This window comes from Littorina saxatilis, linkage group LG14 (assembly GCF_037325665.1).
Source record: "Littorina saxatilis isolate snail1 linkage group LG14, US_GU_Lsax_2.0, whole genome shotgun sequence".
Taxonomy (NCBI): domain Eukaryota; kingdom Metazoa; phylum Mollusca; class Gastropoda; order Littorinimorpha; family Littorinidae; genus Littorina; species Littorina saxatilis.
In genome coordinates, this window is record NC_090258.1 from 19569931 (window position 1) to 19583515 (window position 13585).

The 13585-nt window shown below is 39.6% G+C and overlaps 2 long non-coding RNA genes across 2 annotated transcripts; one reads left to right on the forward strand and one right to left on the reverse strand.

The window, feature by feature from the left end:
* Positions 1-475: 475 nt before the first annotated feature.
* LOC138947309 (uncharacterized) lies at positions 476-3057 on the forward strand. The gene is made up of 3 exons (XR_011449613.1): positions 476-695; positions 1178-1452; positions 2178-3057. It is a non-coding gene; the product is annotated as an uncharacterized lncRNA (long non-coding RNA).
* Positions 3058-3258: 201 nt separating this feature from the next.
* On the reverse strand, positions 3259-5340 carry LOC138947310 (uncharacterized). The gene is made up of 3 exons (XR_011449614.1): positions 5001-5340; positions 4487-4638; positions 3259-3971 (listed from the first exon to the last, which is right to left on the reverse strand). It is a non-coding gene; the product is annotated as an uncharacterized lncRNA (long non-coding RNA).
* Between the last annotated feature and the right edge of the window lie 8245 nt (positions 5341-13585).

Sequence of the window (13585 nt, forward strand, 5' to 3'; positions counted from 1 at the left end):
CTGAAATGCAATACCGAAGTCCGGGCTTTGTCGGAGATTACTTGACCAAAATTTCAACCAATTTGGTTGAAAAATGAGAGCGTGACAGTGCCGCCTCAACTTTCACGAAAAGCCGGATATGACGTCATCAAAGACATTTATCGAAAAAAAGAAAAAACATCCGGGGATATCATACCCAGGAACTCTCATGTCAAATTTCATAAAGATCGGTCCAGTAGTTTAGTCTGAATCGCTCTACACACACACACACACACGCACACACGCACACACGCACACACACATACACCACGACCCTCGTCTCGATTCCCCCCTCGATGTTAAAACATTTAGTCATAACTTGACTAATTGTAAAAAGTTGACATAATGCAAAACTGGGTCTACACAATAAAATATTCAAAAGAAATACAAATTTATCGTGACAGTAGTGTGTGAACAGAACCAATTCTGTCTGTTTACAACCGCGACCAAAGCTAATACACCACTAAACAGTTCCGCGGCCATTGCGACAGTGCGCATGCGTAGCATTTTTTCGAGTAAACAACGCGTCGTGCTAGCTTCTCAGCAACTTGAAACATGTGCGATTTGAGCGAGATTTCCATCCAGACGGTGCGACTGTGGAGCACTGAAGCATCGAAAACCTTGTCGTGTGTACGGAAAACGAGTGTGGAAGGTGCACACGAGGAACTTGTAGCTAGGTAAGTTTTATTTCTTTCGTTATTTACTCTTTGCAATGATGCGATGTGTTGTTCATTCCCAAGACCGGTTTTCCGCCCTTAAGTTGTAACACTAACAGTAACTTAGTAAGTGCTCTCTCTTCAGATACGCTTAACTTTTCAGTTGATTAAAGTCAAAAACTTGAATAAGTGCCGTTGATCTGTCCACGGAATCTAACTTACTATGAAGCATAACTATATTCCGATCAGTCGTGATGCATAGGCTACATGTTGCGATAGTGTATGCAAAAGTTCCATTTTCAATCTGACGTGTGGGTAAGATAAGAAACAACAAACATGCATACTAAGTTGCCACTGCCAGTTTGTATAGCTGCTAAGCTTACCTCAGGCTGAGTCAGTGAGTATTTTGTACGTTTACATACAAAATGGTGATGAGGGGGAAAAAGAATGCCTTCCACAGGTGCGAAAAACTGTGATTTGATCTCAAGGCCTTTTTGTTTTAGAGCTTTTCCTGCTTTGGAACTTGGGAGATGGGATTCCTGTCGACCGTGAAGCAGAAACTGCAGAGAGGGTGCTTCTTCGGGAGTACAAGCAGAAGTTGTATGTGAAAGGGGTGCTTTATCCTGATCCATTCATCATCACAACTGGATTGAAAGGCAGCAAGATATGGGCGATTCCTGTCATGTGGCCAAGCGTCTTCATCGCCGGCTGCCTGTGAGTGTGAGCTCGACCTCATGCATCGCCTCGTCAACGAGTTTTAAGGAGGAAAGGCTTACAGGTAGGAAACCTCTCTACTTTTTTTAAATAAGTCATATTTGCACTTTACTTTTGAAAAAGAGAATGGTTCAAGTTGAATTGCAAGATGGCAGTGCAGCCTACCAACATTTTGGTTTCAGTGAACAGGGAATGTGTCAAAATTTGAAAAACCAGCATACTAGTATTAATACACACTAAAATTATGCCTGTCGCTGTCATATATATACATATAATTTTTGAAAAGTGCAGTGATACTGATAGTGATACAGTTAATCAGCAATGACTGAACCGACTTTCTAAATTCAGGGATGATCAAATCATCTGACTAATGGCCAGGGGCGAGTACAAAAAATCCGCTGTGCTAGTTAAAACCGCTTGGCAACTCGCCTGGTTGGCTAGTGAAAATTCTTGTCAAATGCAACACTTCTGGTTGTATACTCTAGTTTCAAAACGTTATATAAACAATGCAGTTATAGCAACTGTGGTTTGTACCCGGCAAGCAATTCTTTTTGGTGGACTGGACTTTCTTGAAATGACTCACCTGTCTGGCAAGTTAAGATTTTGAGATCTGGCCATCCCTGCAACTGTCTTAATTTTGCAATGCTCTTCATGCAAGTTGCACTCAAATTTGTGAGCAATTTGTTATGTACAACTTGGTAAATTGTCCTAAATGATGCTTTAGTAAAAGTTGTTGTCTCCTTTCTCTTTCTCATATTGATTATTTTCTTTTTTTCTCCCTTTTGGCAGTGTTTTGACCATATGCAACAGGCTGCAAGTCATTTTGGAGGAGGAAGCCCCTGATTGCATCTTTGTCAAAACCAGAAAGAGACTTCTACCTGTCTCCAAGAGTCAGCCATCACAACCACCTGTTACCCAGAGCCAGCCATCACAACCTCCTGTTCCCAAAGTAATCCAATTGCCCGTTTTGATACAGGCAGCAACAGGATGCACTTAGGAGGAGGAACTAGTAGAAGTAGGGAAAGCGGTATCAACAAGACAGCTTTTTCCTCTTAACTATGAAACCACACAGATAAAGAAGGAGAGCAACCCTTCCACAAAGTAAACAATCCTGACAACTCTAATAATTTCAACAATTTGTCAACTCATGTAAAAGCTTTGCCAGATCCAGGCATTAAGCTCTCCTCGTTACACATGTAATGGGCAGAGCAACATTGTTGAACAGCTGCTTCATTTCTGTAAGTTTTCAGCCTGAAAGGTAGTAGGGTGGGTCGCATCTAAAATATGAATACGTTTGTCTTGTCAAAACCTATGTAAATTTTCCTACATTTTAAGACTCCCTCTTTTTCTGTAGTGGATTTTTTTTTATCAGATTGTTTGGAGTTCTGAAAAGGAAGGCTCCTGTGTACACCATTATAGATATGACTTTTACTGTACTACATTTGTGTTTTTGGTATATATATAAATATATAAAACTAGATATCTTTCTTCCCAATATGTTCATTGCCAAGTGGATGAAGTCATCAGATTTGATCTGCTGCTAGTGATAACGTTTATCAACATAAGTAAAGTTTTTTGAGCTGACTGTATTGTGTGCATTTTGTTTGCAAGTGCTGATATGTTTGACTTTGTGCTGTAATGCTTTGTCTTGTCTCTCATTCTCCCTTTCAAAGCACGAGAACTCAGATTTTGTTCTGACACACTCATTGCATCATACAAACATCAATAGACACACACAGAAAGTGAGCCAAACAAACATTTTTCCTCAGAACATGTTATGGTATGCACAGGGGACATGAAAATTATGGAGAGAAGACTGTGCGCAGGAAGAAGAGAGAAACATTCAAACAAATGAAAACAAACCAGTAAATTGTTTAAGGTTGCTCTTGGCCACTCTGGTGACATGTAGATGTACTTTATTCTACCTATATTAGCGAAACCGATAGGCTAGATCCTGAAGGTCTAATCCTCGTCTCTGTTGCATAAACAACATCTCATCTATACTATAACGTTTAGGGTCAATACTCATTGGTTGATCGCTAAAAATTCTTGTCTTTTTAGAATTTTTGACTTTTTCCTGCCATCTTCTTGTTGCAAAGGGTGACACTTAAACCATGAATTAATTGTAAGAGACTGGTCGTGGCTATACCAGTGCAATATGATATGTTCTGCGAGAAATCAGATTTCTGAATAACCATGGATTTTTCCTGTCTGCGTTCTTTTTCTTAGCCATGTTTGCAATCTGTAGTTTGAACATCAGTCTATTGTTCTCCTTTGTCAGCTTAATCATTGCAATAAGATTGTGCATAACGGGTGTGCATTTAGTTGGCATCTGCTTATACAAAAAAAAACTATCAACAAATAAGCAAAAACAAGAGCACCCAGAAATGTTTCTGTTGTGAATGGGTCTTGTTGAGGGCTAGAGTCACACTTTTCTGGCAATCAACTAGCTGCACCATTCCTCTCCCTTGATGATCCTTGGGCCTGGCACGTCTCAAACTGGAATTCCAGATCTCGCATTGCCCATTTTCTTCTGCCTAGCCGGTGCTCTGGTCGGGGTATGTCTATCAGCACTCTTGCTGTCTGAAACATTGCCAAACAGGGTTCATTCTGTCAGTATTTATCGTAGTATTACATCTTCATGCAGGGTTCTCCACATATGTTGTCCGTTTGGGTTCAATGCCCCCAACTTCAACTTATAAAGGTGGTCATTTGGACCCACTGTAGTCATTTTCAGTGCAATACAGAACTCCCCCTGTGAATTCCCCGGTACACTTGTTTTTGTTCCTTTGGCTTCTATGGAGAGCTCTCCTAATGTTGATCAAATCGCACTCTGGAAACAAACCACCCACATAAAACTTAGCTTGGCTTCCCACATTCATAAGCCTCATATATTGATATTGATTGATATTCAGTCTTGTTCAGATTTCAAAACACACGAACAGACGAAAAGTCAATTAAATCACTCAAGCTGTAAGGCACAGACACATCATAGTGATACTAGGAACAGCATGTGTGAACAAATACATTCAACACCTTCCCATCTTCTTTACTGCGTACACACACAAAATATAACAAGAAAGTTATTTAAAACTTACTCTGTGTTGAAATCCAGGGTATCCCAAGTTTTGTGTTGGGAAAGAGTTCTCTGCAGTTGGTGTGCCATCAAGAAAGTGTTGAGAACAAACCCTTGCAGGTGAAAAAAAAAGCTTGTGCTGGGTTCGTCTTGTGTGTTGGATGCGGATGCAAGCTGTTGAAAACAGACAGATGCATATCAGATTTAACAATTTATGGCTCTACAAAGCAATTTTTTATTGCTTTTTAATCACAGCCATGCTCTAACAACATGAAGTAAAACAAAAAAAACAAGAAACGGAAACACACTGACACAGAAAGTGAGCCACATTTTTTGATCTCATGCACGGCAGATTCAAACAAGTATTTCATGCAGTGCCGGTGTGCAGCTTTTGTAACGTTCAAAGCTGTATAAATGCAGGTCTAGCTAAACGGTTTTGTAATCATGCTATGGAATTTGCAGAAAAAAACAATAAATCGCATGAATGTCAGGCAATAAAATAAGTTGATCAAGAACTGTTACAGTGTTGCGCTTACCTGAACGGTGGTTGGCATGAACAGCACAGACTCGTGTGGAACCTGGTGAATTTTGCAAAGTTTAGCTTTCCATTTTGAAGACGGTAGCTTCCGTTGTCACAATCAATCATCGGGCAGTGACATGCCATTGTTAAAATCGATAATCGCTGAATTTACATCGACAAAACAACAAAACAAACACAAGTGTCTGACTCGTCAGTCGCAGAACATACGCAAAGCTGTGTTGCAGACGATTTGTTTCCTCGAAAAAATGACGCAGCCAATGAGAGGCGTCTGTGCGGTCACGTGATTTTCCTTCTTTGTTCCATGTAAACGTCGGAACTGTTTAGTGGTGTATTAGACTTTGGGAGGGCGTCAATCCACGATGAAGACCGAGAAGTTTCAAATGGAAGCATGTTAATGTTATTGTAATTCAATCTGACGACGATCTCTTTCCTGCTTTCATGCGATGGTAAACAGACAGAATTGGTTCTGTTCTGTTCACACACTACTTTCAGTCCACCTACCTGCAAGGGTCAAGTCCCAAGAAATATGTCTCTGTATTCCTATCTTATCACTCTGCTCCTGTTTTTGTTTTTCTTTCACATACATTTTCCCTTCTTTTTTGACGGGTTTCTGGACAGCAGACTCCAAAACAAATTCTTTTCATCACAAAAGCGATCTTTGGAATTGACTGACGTAGTCCAGAAGAATTCATGCATCAACATATACGTCGCGTATTCGACGTCATCACTTCGCATGACTTAAGGTCTCGGTGTTTCGTTTGCCTTCATATTTCTTACTTGTAAAATGAACCTCAAAGCTAACCGAGACGAGTTGAGATTGTATCAATGCGCCTCGCCAGCAGGTTGTTAATGGATTTTTTAGCGAGTGTTCATCGACAATTAATGACCTGTAATGTTTAATGAGTTGGGGCATTCTGACTGATCAAAGGATCTGTTTCATTAAAACGCCAACTTGATTGAATTACGATATGGGATAAAGTACAACGATAGTTAGCTCGATTTGTGAATTCACTTGAGCACTGTCATTTTAGCTATTTTCTATTTGCCATTCTACTTCCTCTTTGTGTGACGCTGTTAATTGTTTCTTAGGTGACTTCACAGACTTGCTGCACATCTTTCGCCACTAATGCAACAAGAACATCACCTTCACGTTTGTGTGCCACTCTCATTTTGGAGAGCCTAAAGCGTCCTCGCTAGCGCTAGCCCCTGGCCAGCTCCATGATATTTAGGAATGGGATGTCTTCGACATAAAACACGAGCTTTCTTTGACGTGTTCCGTGACATTATTGTAAGGTTTGACGTCATAATGACACAGGAGCGAAAGAAAAAGAGGAAGGACACGAGGGCAAGCAAACTCATTTGGTTTCGAGATGATGAAATAAGGGGGAGGTAAGGTCCGGAAGATAAGAGTTATGGAACTTGTTCGCAATCGCCACTACGCTGTGCATTAATCGGTGTCGGATCATTTTAAGTAGTGTTTTTTCACGGATGTTTTTTGAGAAATCTGCTTTTTCTTTGCAAATGTCAGAACTGAACTGAGTTTTGAATGTCAAGGCACTGTGGTTATCAATTTCAACACCAAGCCGGCTTGAATTAAAAACAAGAACGCTGATGCTTGATTAACCATTCAGTCAACCGATTGCACTGAAATACGTTCTCTCTAACTTGTTGTATTTGACAGGGCGGAGAGAGAGAGAGAGAGAAAGAGACAGAGGGGAGACACACACAGAAACGCAGACAAGTCAAGTCAAGTCAAGTCAAGTATTTTATTGTTTTGGGCAGGGAGACAGCAGGCAGGATAGACAGACAGACAGACAGAGATATAGAGACAGACAGAGGCCAGAAGATAATTTGAGAAAGACATTCCTTTAAAGTGTTTAGGCCAAAAAAATTAATATGTTGGTTTAGGGTAAACCGACCGACCCTATTGTTTCCCGCCGACCTTAAAACTTTATTTCATTTCTCCAAAAAAACAAAAACTTTTGGCACATTTTGCGAACCATGACTAAGAGAAGTAACCTCCTTTAAAATCGACTACATTTTAAAAAAAATAGAATGAAAAATAAAACAAAGCAGACCTACTGATGACCCTATCTTTTTTCGTCACGTTACCCTAAACCAACATTTATTTTTGTTTGGCCTTACCATGATTGAATAAGAACGTCCTTGTTTGTGCGTCCATATGTCGGTTGGTTCGAGAAACTATTTTGTTCTTTCTTTACACGTTTCGGATGAAAGACAGACAGACAGACAAACAGACACACACACACAAGCGCATATGCTTTTAGTTATGCGCTATAGAAATCTCCTTAATAAACACACACACACACACACACACACAAACACACACACACACACAAACGCACGCACACACACACACACACACACACACACACACACACACACACACACACACACACACACACACACACACACAAACAGGGAGAGAAAGGGGGAATGTACGTTCTGGCTCACCGATTCCGACAGACCCTAAATATTAACGCAAAATAGGCTTCTGGACTAAACTTTTACTAAAATGAAACATGCGACAAAATCAGAAAAATACTGCATAAATCCATACAAAAAAAAATATAGTAAAGTAAGGTTGTTTTGAACCAATGCCGGGTCTGTCGGAATCAGTAACCCAGAACGTACATTCTCCCTTTCTCTGATACAACGCTAAATTTAGTTTCCATTGAAATATTAACTAGTTGGGCCACTCCAAACAGCCAGCGTGTGTTTCGATCCAATCTGCCCGTCGTCGGCAAGCCATAACTACCGTATTGATCTGGTAAAAACAAACAGCAAGCCTGTCTTCTATATTCCTCCAATGGCAAGACAAGATTAAATCATGTGATAGCAACAGTTACGTCACTTCCGCCCACCACTGTGTGTTGATAACAACCCGATCTAGTTTGTGTTGTTAGCAACCAGGCAGACCTGTCTCGCCATTTCGTATTGAGGTGCTGTTCTGTGAAGACGTGTTTGTGTTTCAGTGAAAAAAGTGCTTAATTTAACAAGGTGAATGTCGCAGAATTAGAGAAAGAGCTTCTTGAATCGCAAAATGTTCATCAAGAATTGTTAGATTATTCTAGGCGGTCAACAACTTTAATTCTACCTGACATGGAACAAGCTTGTAATGTCCCACTACCAGCGCCAACACCATCAGAATTTTGGACAGAAGAAGAACAGCATGTACTAGAAGAGAATAGAAAATATTTTGAGCAGATGGCCTTAATAGCAGTTAAGGCTAAAACAGAAGGATTAATGAGACTGCCCAAAAAACCAAAAAGGAAGATAGAAGATTTGTTCAAAGAAAAAGACGGAAAGAAAAAGAGAGTAGAACCAACAACGCCAAGTGATTTACATCACTATCTCGTTTCAAACCAAGCAGATGTTAGTCATGCTATATCCACAGAAGCTTTCACAAATGCTTATTTTGCTCAAGCAGAAAATGAAAAAGATATTGTGGAAAGACTGCAAAAAGGGATGAGAAATCTCAAAAGACAGGACGCACAACAAATCTTAATTTACATTCAGTTTGGACAGTTTTTGATTATGTGCAAACAATGGCAGGAGAAGCAAAGAAAAGAAGGGAGAATGAAAGAAACGTGGGCTGACTGGTTGAAAGCAAAAACTGGCTATTCCGATGTTCATGCGCGTAGACTACGCGCCGTTGCTAGATCGCTTTATGCATTTCCGCGATTTACCACTGTTGGTTTGCCAATCAGTTTTATCATGGGCAAACTTAAACAAATCGAAGAGATGCTCCAGATCGAAGAGTACAGAGAGTACTGGTCAGAAACGCCGCATATTCCTGTCACATCAGAGCTCCAACAGTCCCAGTCTTAGACTTACAGTGCTTGTTTGTGCGCAACAACAGAAGTATCACACTGCACCTGCACTGTTAGACAAGTGTTTAAATATAGTAACGATCATGCATGTACGGTTTCAAAAATAGTAATGACGTGATTCTAAATATAGTAACGATCATGCATGTACGGTTTCAAAAATAGTAATGACGTGATTCTAAATATAGTAACGATCATGCATGTACGGTTTGCTGCGCCTGCCCTGCTTTGGCTGTCTTCTTAATCATCCTGCTTCAACACCCTGCTTCAGCTGTGTTATTGTTTTTGCTTCACCCTGCTTCAACGCCCTACAATAAACTTTTTAGGCTGCCTTCGGGCGGCCGCCGAGTGTTAACTTATTCAATTGACTTGTTTATTTTATTCAAGCTTTTGATAAGTGTACTTGGTGGCTGCTTTGAAACTCAACAAAGCCTAGTACTCCCCTTTCACAAACACTTCCCCAACGCAAGCAACGTCCTTTTCCCCGCTGCAGTCAAAACAAAGCTGTCATAGCGGGTTTTCCCGATTGACAAAAATTCTTATTACACACTCAGACTATTTGGAGCCGCGTTTGTTCTCCAGTGCCCAATTGCATAAGAATATTCTGGTGATGAATAAACGCGCTTTGTGTCATTAGCATCTAAAGATTTCTTGTTTACAATAGTTGTGTTGATCTGATGAAGCGCGGAACTGATCTTAGGGTTGTCATGGTGAAACACTCGCTTCTGAAACAGTGCTTCCTTGTAGTTATCATGCGATATGCTCGACTTTACAACCTGTTTGCTTACACCCTTTGCTTTTTTAACCCCCCCATTCTCACTTGCAACACTGTACATCTTTGCACGCAATCCAACATACTCCTTAATTATCTTCCCATTCATTTCATCTTTCATCTTTCCAATAACCTTCTTGTTAACATTTGAGTGCAATGGTGATTCTTTAGGGTAGTCGCAAGTGTCATAAAAAGAATCTTTTCCTTTTACTGCAGGACTTTCAGCTTCTAGATCTTTGTAAATGTCATCCGCTGGAATGTCAAGTAAGAATGAATCTGTGTCTGTGTAAAGTACTCTCGATTTGGGATATCTTGGTTTCAAATAATCATACAAAAACTCAAGCATCAACAGTTTTGACAACTCTAGCACAGTAAAGCCTATGAATACTGGTTTGTCAAGCTTGACTACAAGTTTTTTCATTAAGATACCATACAGCTGTTCATGAAAGTATTTAAAGTCTTGATACTGTGGTTTGGATGTCAGCTTGATGGCCTCATTTTCTCTTGTAACAAGTCTAACATCCTTTCTCTTGTGTGGGTTTTCCATTGTCTTACCAAAGCAACTGTTGTTCATCAGTTTAAAAAAGTCTTTCTCTGATGCATCAGCGGCTTTGGTTCTCAGTTCTGTGTTTTTCATGATGTAAGGTTTCATAAACTGTTCTTGATCAAATAAAATTATACGATGAACAGCCTTCAAAATCAATCCATGTCTAATGTAAAACTGTAACAGTCTGTAGTGACACACATACTTCTTTTTGTGAAACAGATTGGGCACCAGCTTTGGAGGTTCTCTTGGGTTTACTTTTAACCTCTCAGCCGCTAAAGGATAATCATTATGTAGATCATGAAGTGATAGTGGATAGTCTAAGTCAACTTCTAGTATCCATCCCTTTCGACTGTCTGGGCCTGCTTTTAATATTGTCAGCACAACACATTGTGAAAATGGTCCTGAATAGATCTTAAAGTTCCGAAGTGGAAGCGTCTGACACATTGCCCAACCATACAAATTGTTTGCATCTAGATACATGATGTAATTAGAAGGTTTCATAGGATCAAAGTCGTCCAAGTATTTGTTGTTGGCTTTGCAGTAATTGTGTGAAGCCATACTGATTCCTCCACGTAGTCCATTTTCAATCATCTGAAGTGTAGGTAGATCTGATAGCAAGTCAATCTTTACTCCTGTAAATCTAAGAAATGCATCCCAGCTCATGCCTGGTGCAGATATGTAATGTGAAGGATCTAGATTGTAGTGCTTCATACATGTTCTTCTGTAATTCTCAAATATATCTGCAAGTAAACAAACATCAGCCAACAAATATTGATCATGATAATCACCCATTGTATTACATCCTAATTTATTCCATGCAGTCTTAGCGTGTTCATAGTCTTCGTCACTTATACCTTTACCCTTCAGCCGTGAGAAGTAAGCATCCTTTGGTGGTAACTCATCTTCATCAAACCTCTCCCACGAATCCATGTATTCATATGGATAGACTCCCTTTCTAACTAAGTCACTGTCAAAGTACTTACATGTGATTGGGAAAGCAGTTAGTGATGAAGATAAAGACTCAAGTGTTCCCATCAGATGTTGAGCAGAATCGTAGAAGTATAAACTATTCAGAGTAAAGGCCATGTACTTTTCTGAAGACTGCGCAATGCATCTTGCTTTGTATTCATCAGTTACTGCCTGCATGATCAGATGTGAATCATAACCGCGCAAGTTATGGAAGAAGATTGGAAGCTTCCAAGTCTTAGGATCAAACTTTAATTGTAGATTACATTTGCTGTGTGCTGCTCCTCGGAACTGCCCACTTACATGATCATGATCTCTTACTATTGGATTGTCTGTGTTTGGTGTTAGACTTTGTTCGCATATCCAACACTGTGTGGTAGAGTTAAACTGTTCTTGGTCTTCAGGTTTCATAACAATGTCTGAAAGATTCAGTTGTTTGGAGCAGTCATTTCGCACTTGGTTCATTTGCTGTAAGAAGTTCTTTGCTGCATTAGGTCCTCTGTACAATTGCGGTTTAGAATGTTTACCATCTGAACTAACAACAATAAATGCATATGAACAGACTTGATGATTACTTAGAGTTACTGTTTTAGGTAGGTCTTTTGGTAAAGGTCCTTCATATGGCACAATGATAGATTCAAAGTCAGCATAAACAACATAAGGACTTTTCTGTAGTTTGCATACATTCTTAAAATACACTTTGCTGTCTGGCGGCGGTGTTGTTAACTTCACAACCGCATCATCAACGCTCTTACAATGTTGCTTGTGTATAAGTGCTGCATGAATTGATGGAATACGCAAGAGACATCGCCTACAAAAGTCTTGTTTACTATTGTGATTGCTTGTGCTCGCCATCAGTCTACTCATTGTACGAATCAAAGTGTAATGATATTTTACACCATCAGTCATTAGTAACATGTCAACATGGTTAGTATCACAATCACCAATCGTTGGTGAGTTCTTTGATATTCTGACTGGTTTCAGTTCATCTTCCTCATCCCACGTGTAAACATTTACGGTGATGGGTTTGTTTTGCTGTTCAAATTTGTCAATGCTTGTAATGCTGACAGGAAATTCAATACCAGTAAAGTTTAGTTTATTTCTGTATGCATGATAGTTAGACACTCTTTCTGCATTTTTCTTTACACTGTACAGTCTTGCCAGAACACACCACATAAAACATTTGTCATCATCATTCTTTATGTTCAGCACAGCACGTTTTTTGACAAGAGCAGGAGGTAAAGGTATGTAACTTCTACCTCTGATGGGGGCAAATTTACTTAGCTTCAATTCTATTTTTATAATTTCACCTTCTGACCATCCGGATCCTTTCATCTTTGCATCCTCTGCAGCTTGCTCAAACCGTTTCATCATTTCATCTGCCCAGTTTCCATTCAATTCTGCCATAGAATTAAGTGCTAGTTGTCTGGTTGAAACATGAACTTCTAGCACCTCATCACTGACTGTTTTGTATTTTATTAAACTGACTATCTGCGCTTTTACTGGAGGTTCAATCAACAAATTGTTTGGAATTTGTTCAATGGCGTCTTGCACACTGGACTGCACATTTTGAGGATCCGTTACTTGTAATTCAACGGTGTCAAATACTGTCGATAAAGATTCTAATACAGAGTCTTCCATCGCTGTGAGTTTGATTTTATAACTCAAAATAAAAATATAAATTAAAAAAATGAAGTTGCTTCCATTTTTGTTAACACTATAAAATCTGAAATAAAAAATCATTTAACATTTGTACCACGTGGAACTAATTGTAATTCCTCTTTTACAAAGGCTCTTTGCGGTGCTGGTTCTCTCAAGTAATATATAGGTGGATTTGTCTCTACTACTCTCTTGATTTCATGAATGTCAATACTCCAGATTGGATCCGTTGCACGCTTCCTGCTGTCACCCTCAGCTTCACCGGGTGCATATAAATATCTGACTTTCTGATTGAAAGGTAGTAATGCCACTGGTGTTGTTGACTTTGGAGCAACAGGTATTGTTTTCTGTTTGATTGCATCAACTGGTCTTAACCCTGTAGCTTTAAATACCTCCAGATTCATTGCTCTAAGTACTGATGGTAATCTTTTGACCCATTCAGTGTTACGCAATTTACTTTCTGTGTCCAAAAATTCCTGATGGTACTGATATGAAAACAGTTTTTCTGCCAACTGTTTGTTAAAGCTCTCAACAATAGCCTGTGACCTGTGGTTTCCTGGAATACCTCTCTTCACTGTAACATGATGTTTTAACAGAAGCTGGTTGACAGCTCCTTTAAACTCCTTACCTTCATCGCACTGAATCATTCTGGGATACTTTAGTGGTCCACGTCTGTAAATTTCTTGCAGGGCAACAGCTGTAGCTATAGCACTTTTCTCTGTCAACGGTTCAGCATCTTTGTATCTTGTTGCAACATCAACTACAGTCAGTGCATACTTATATTT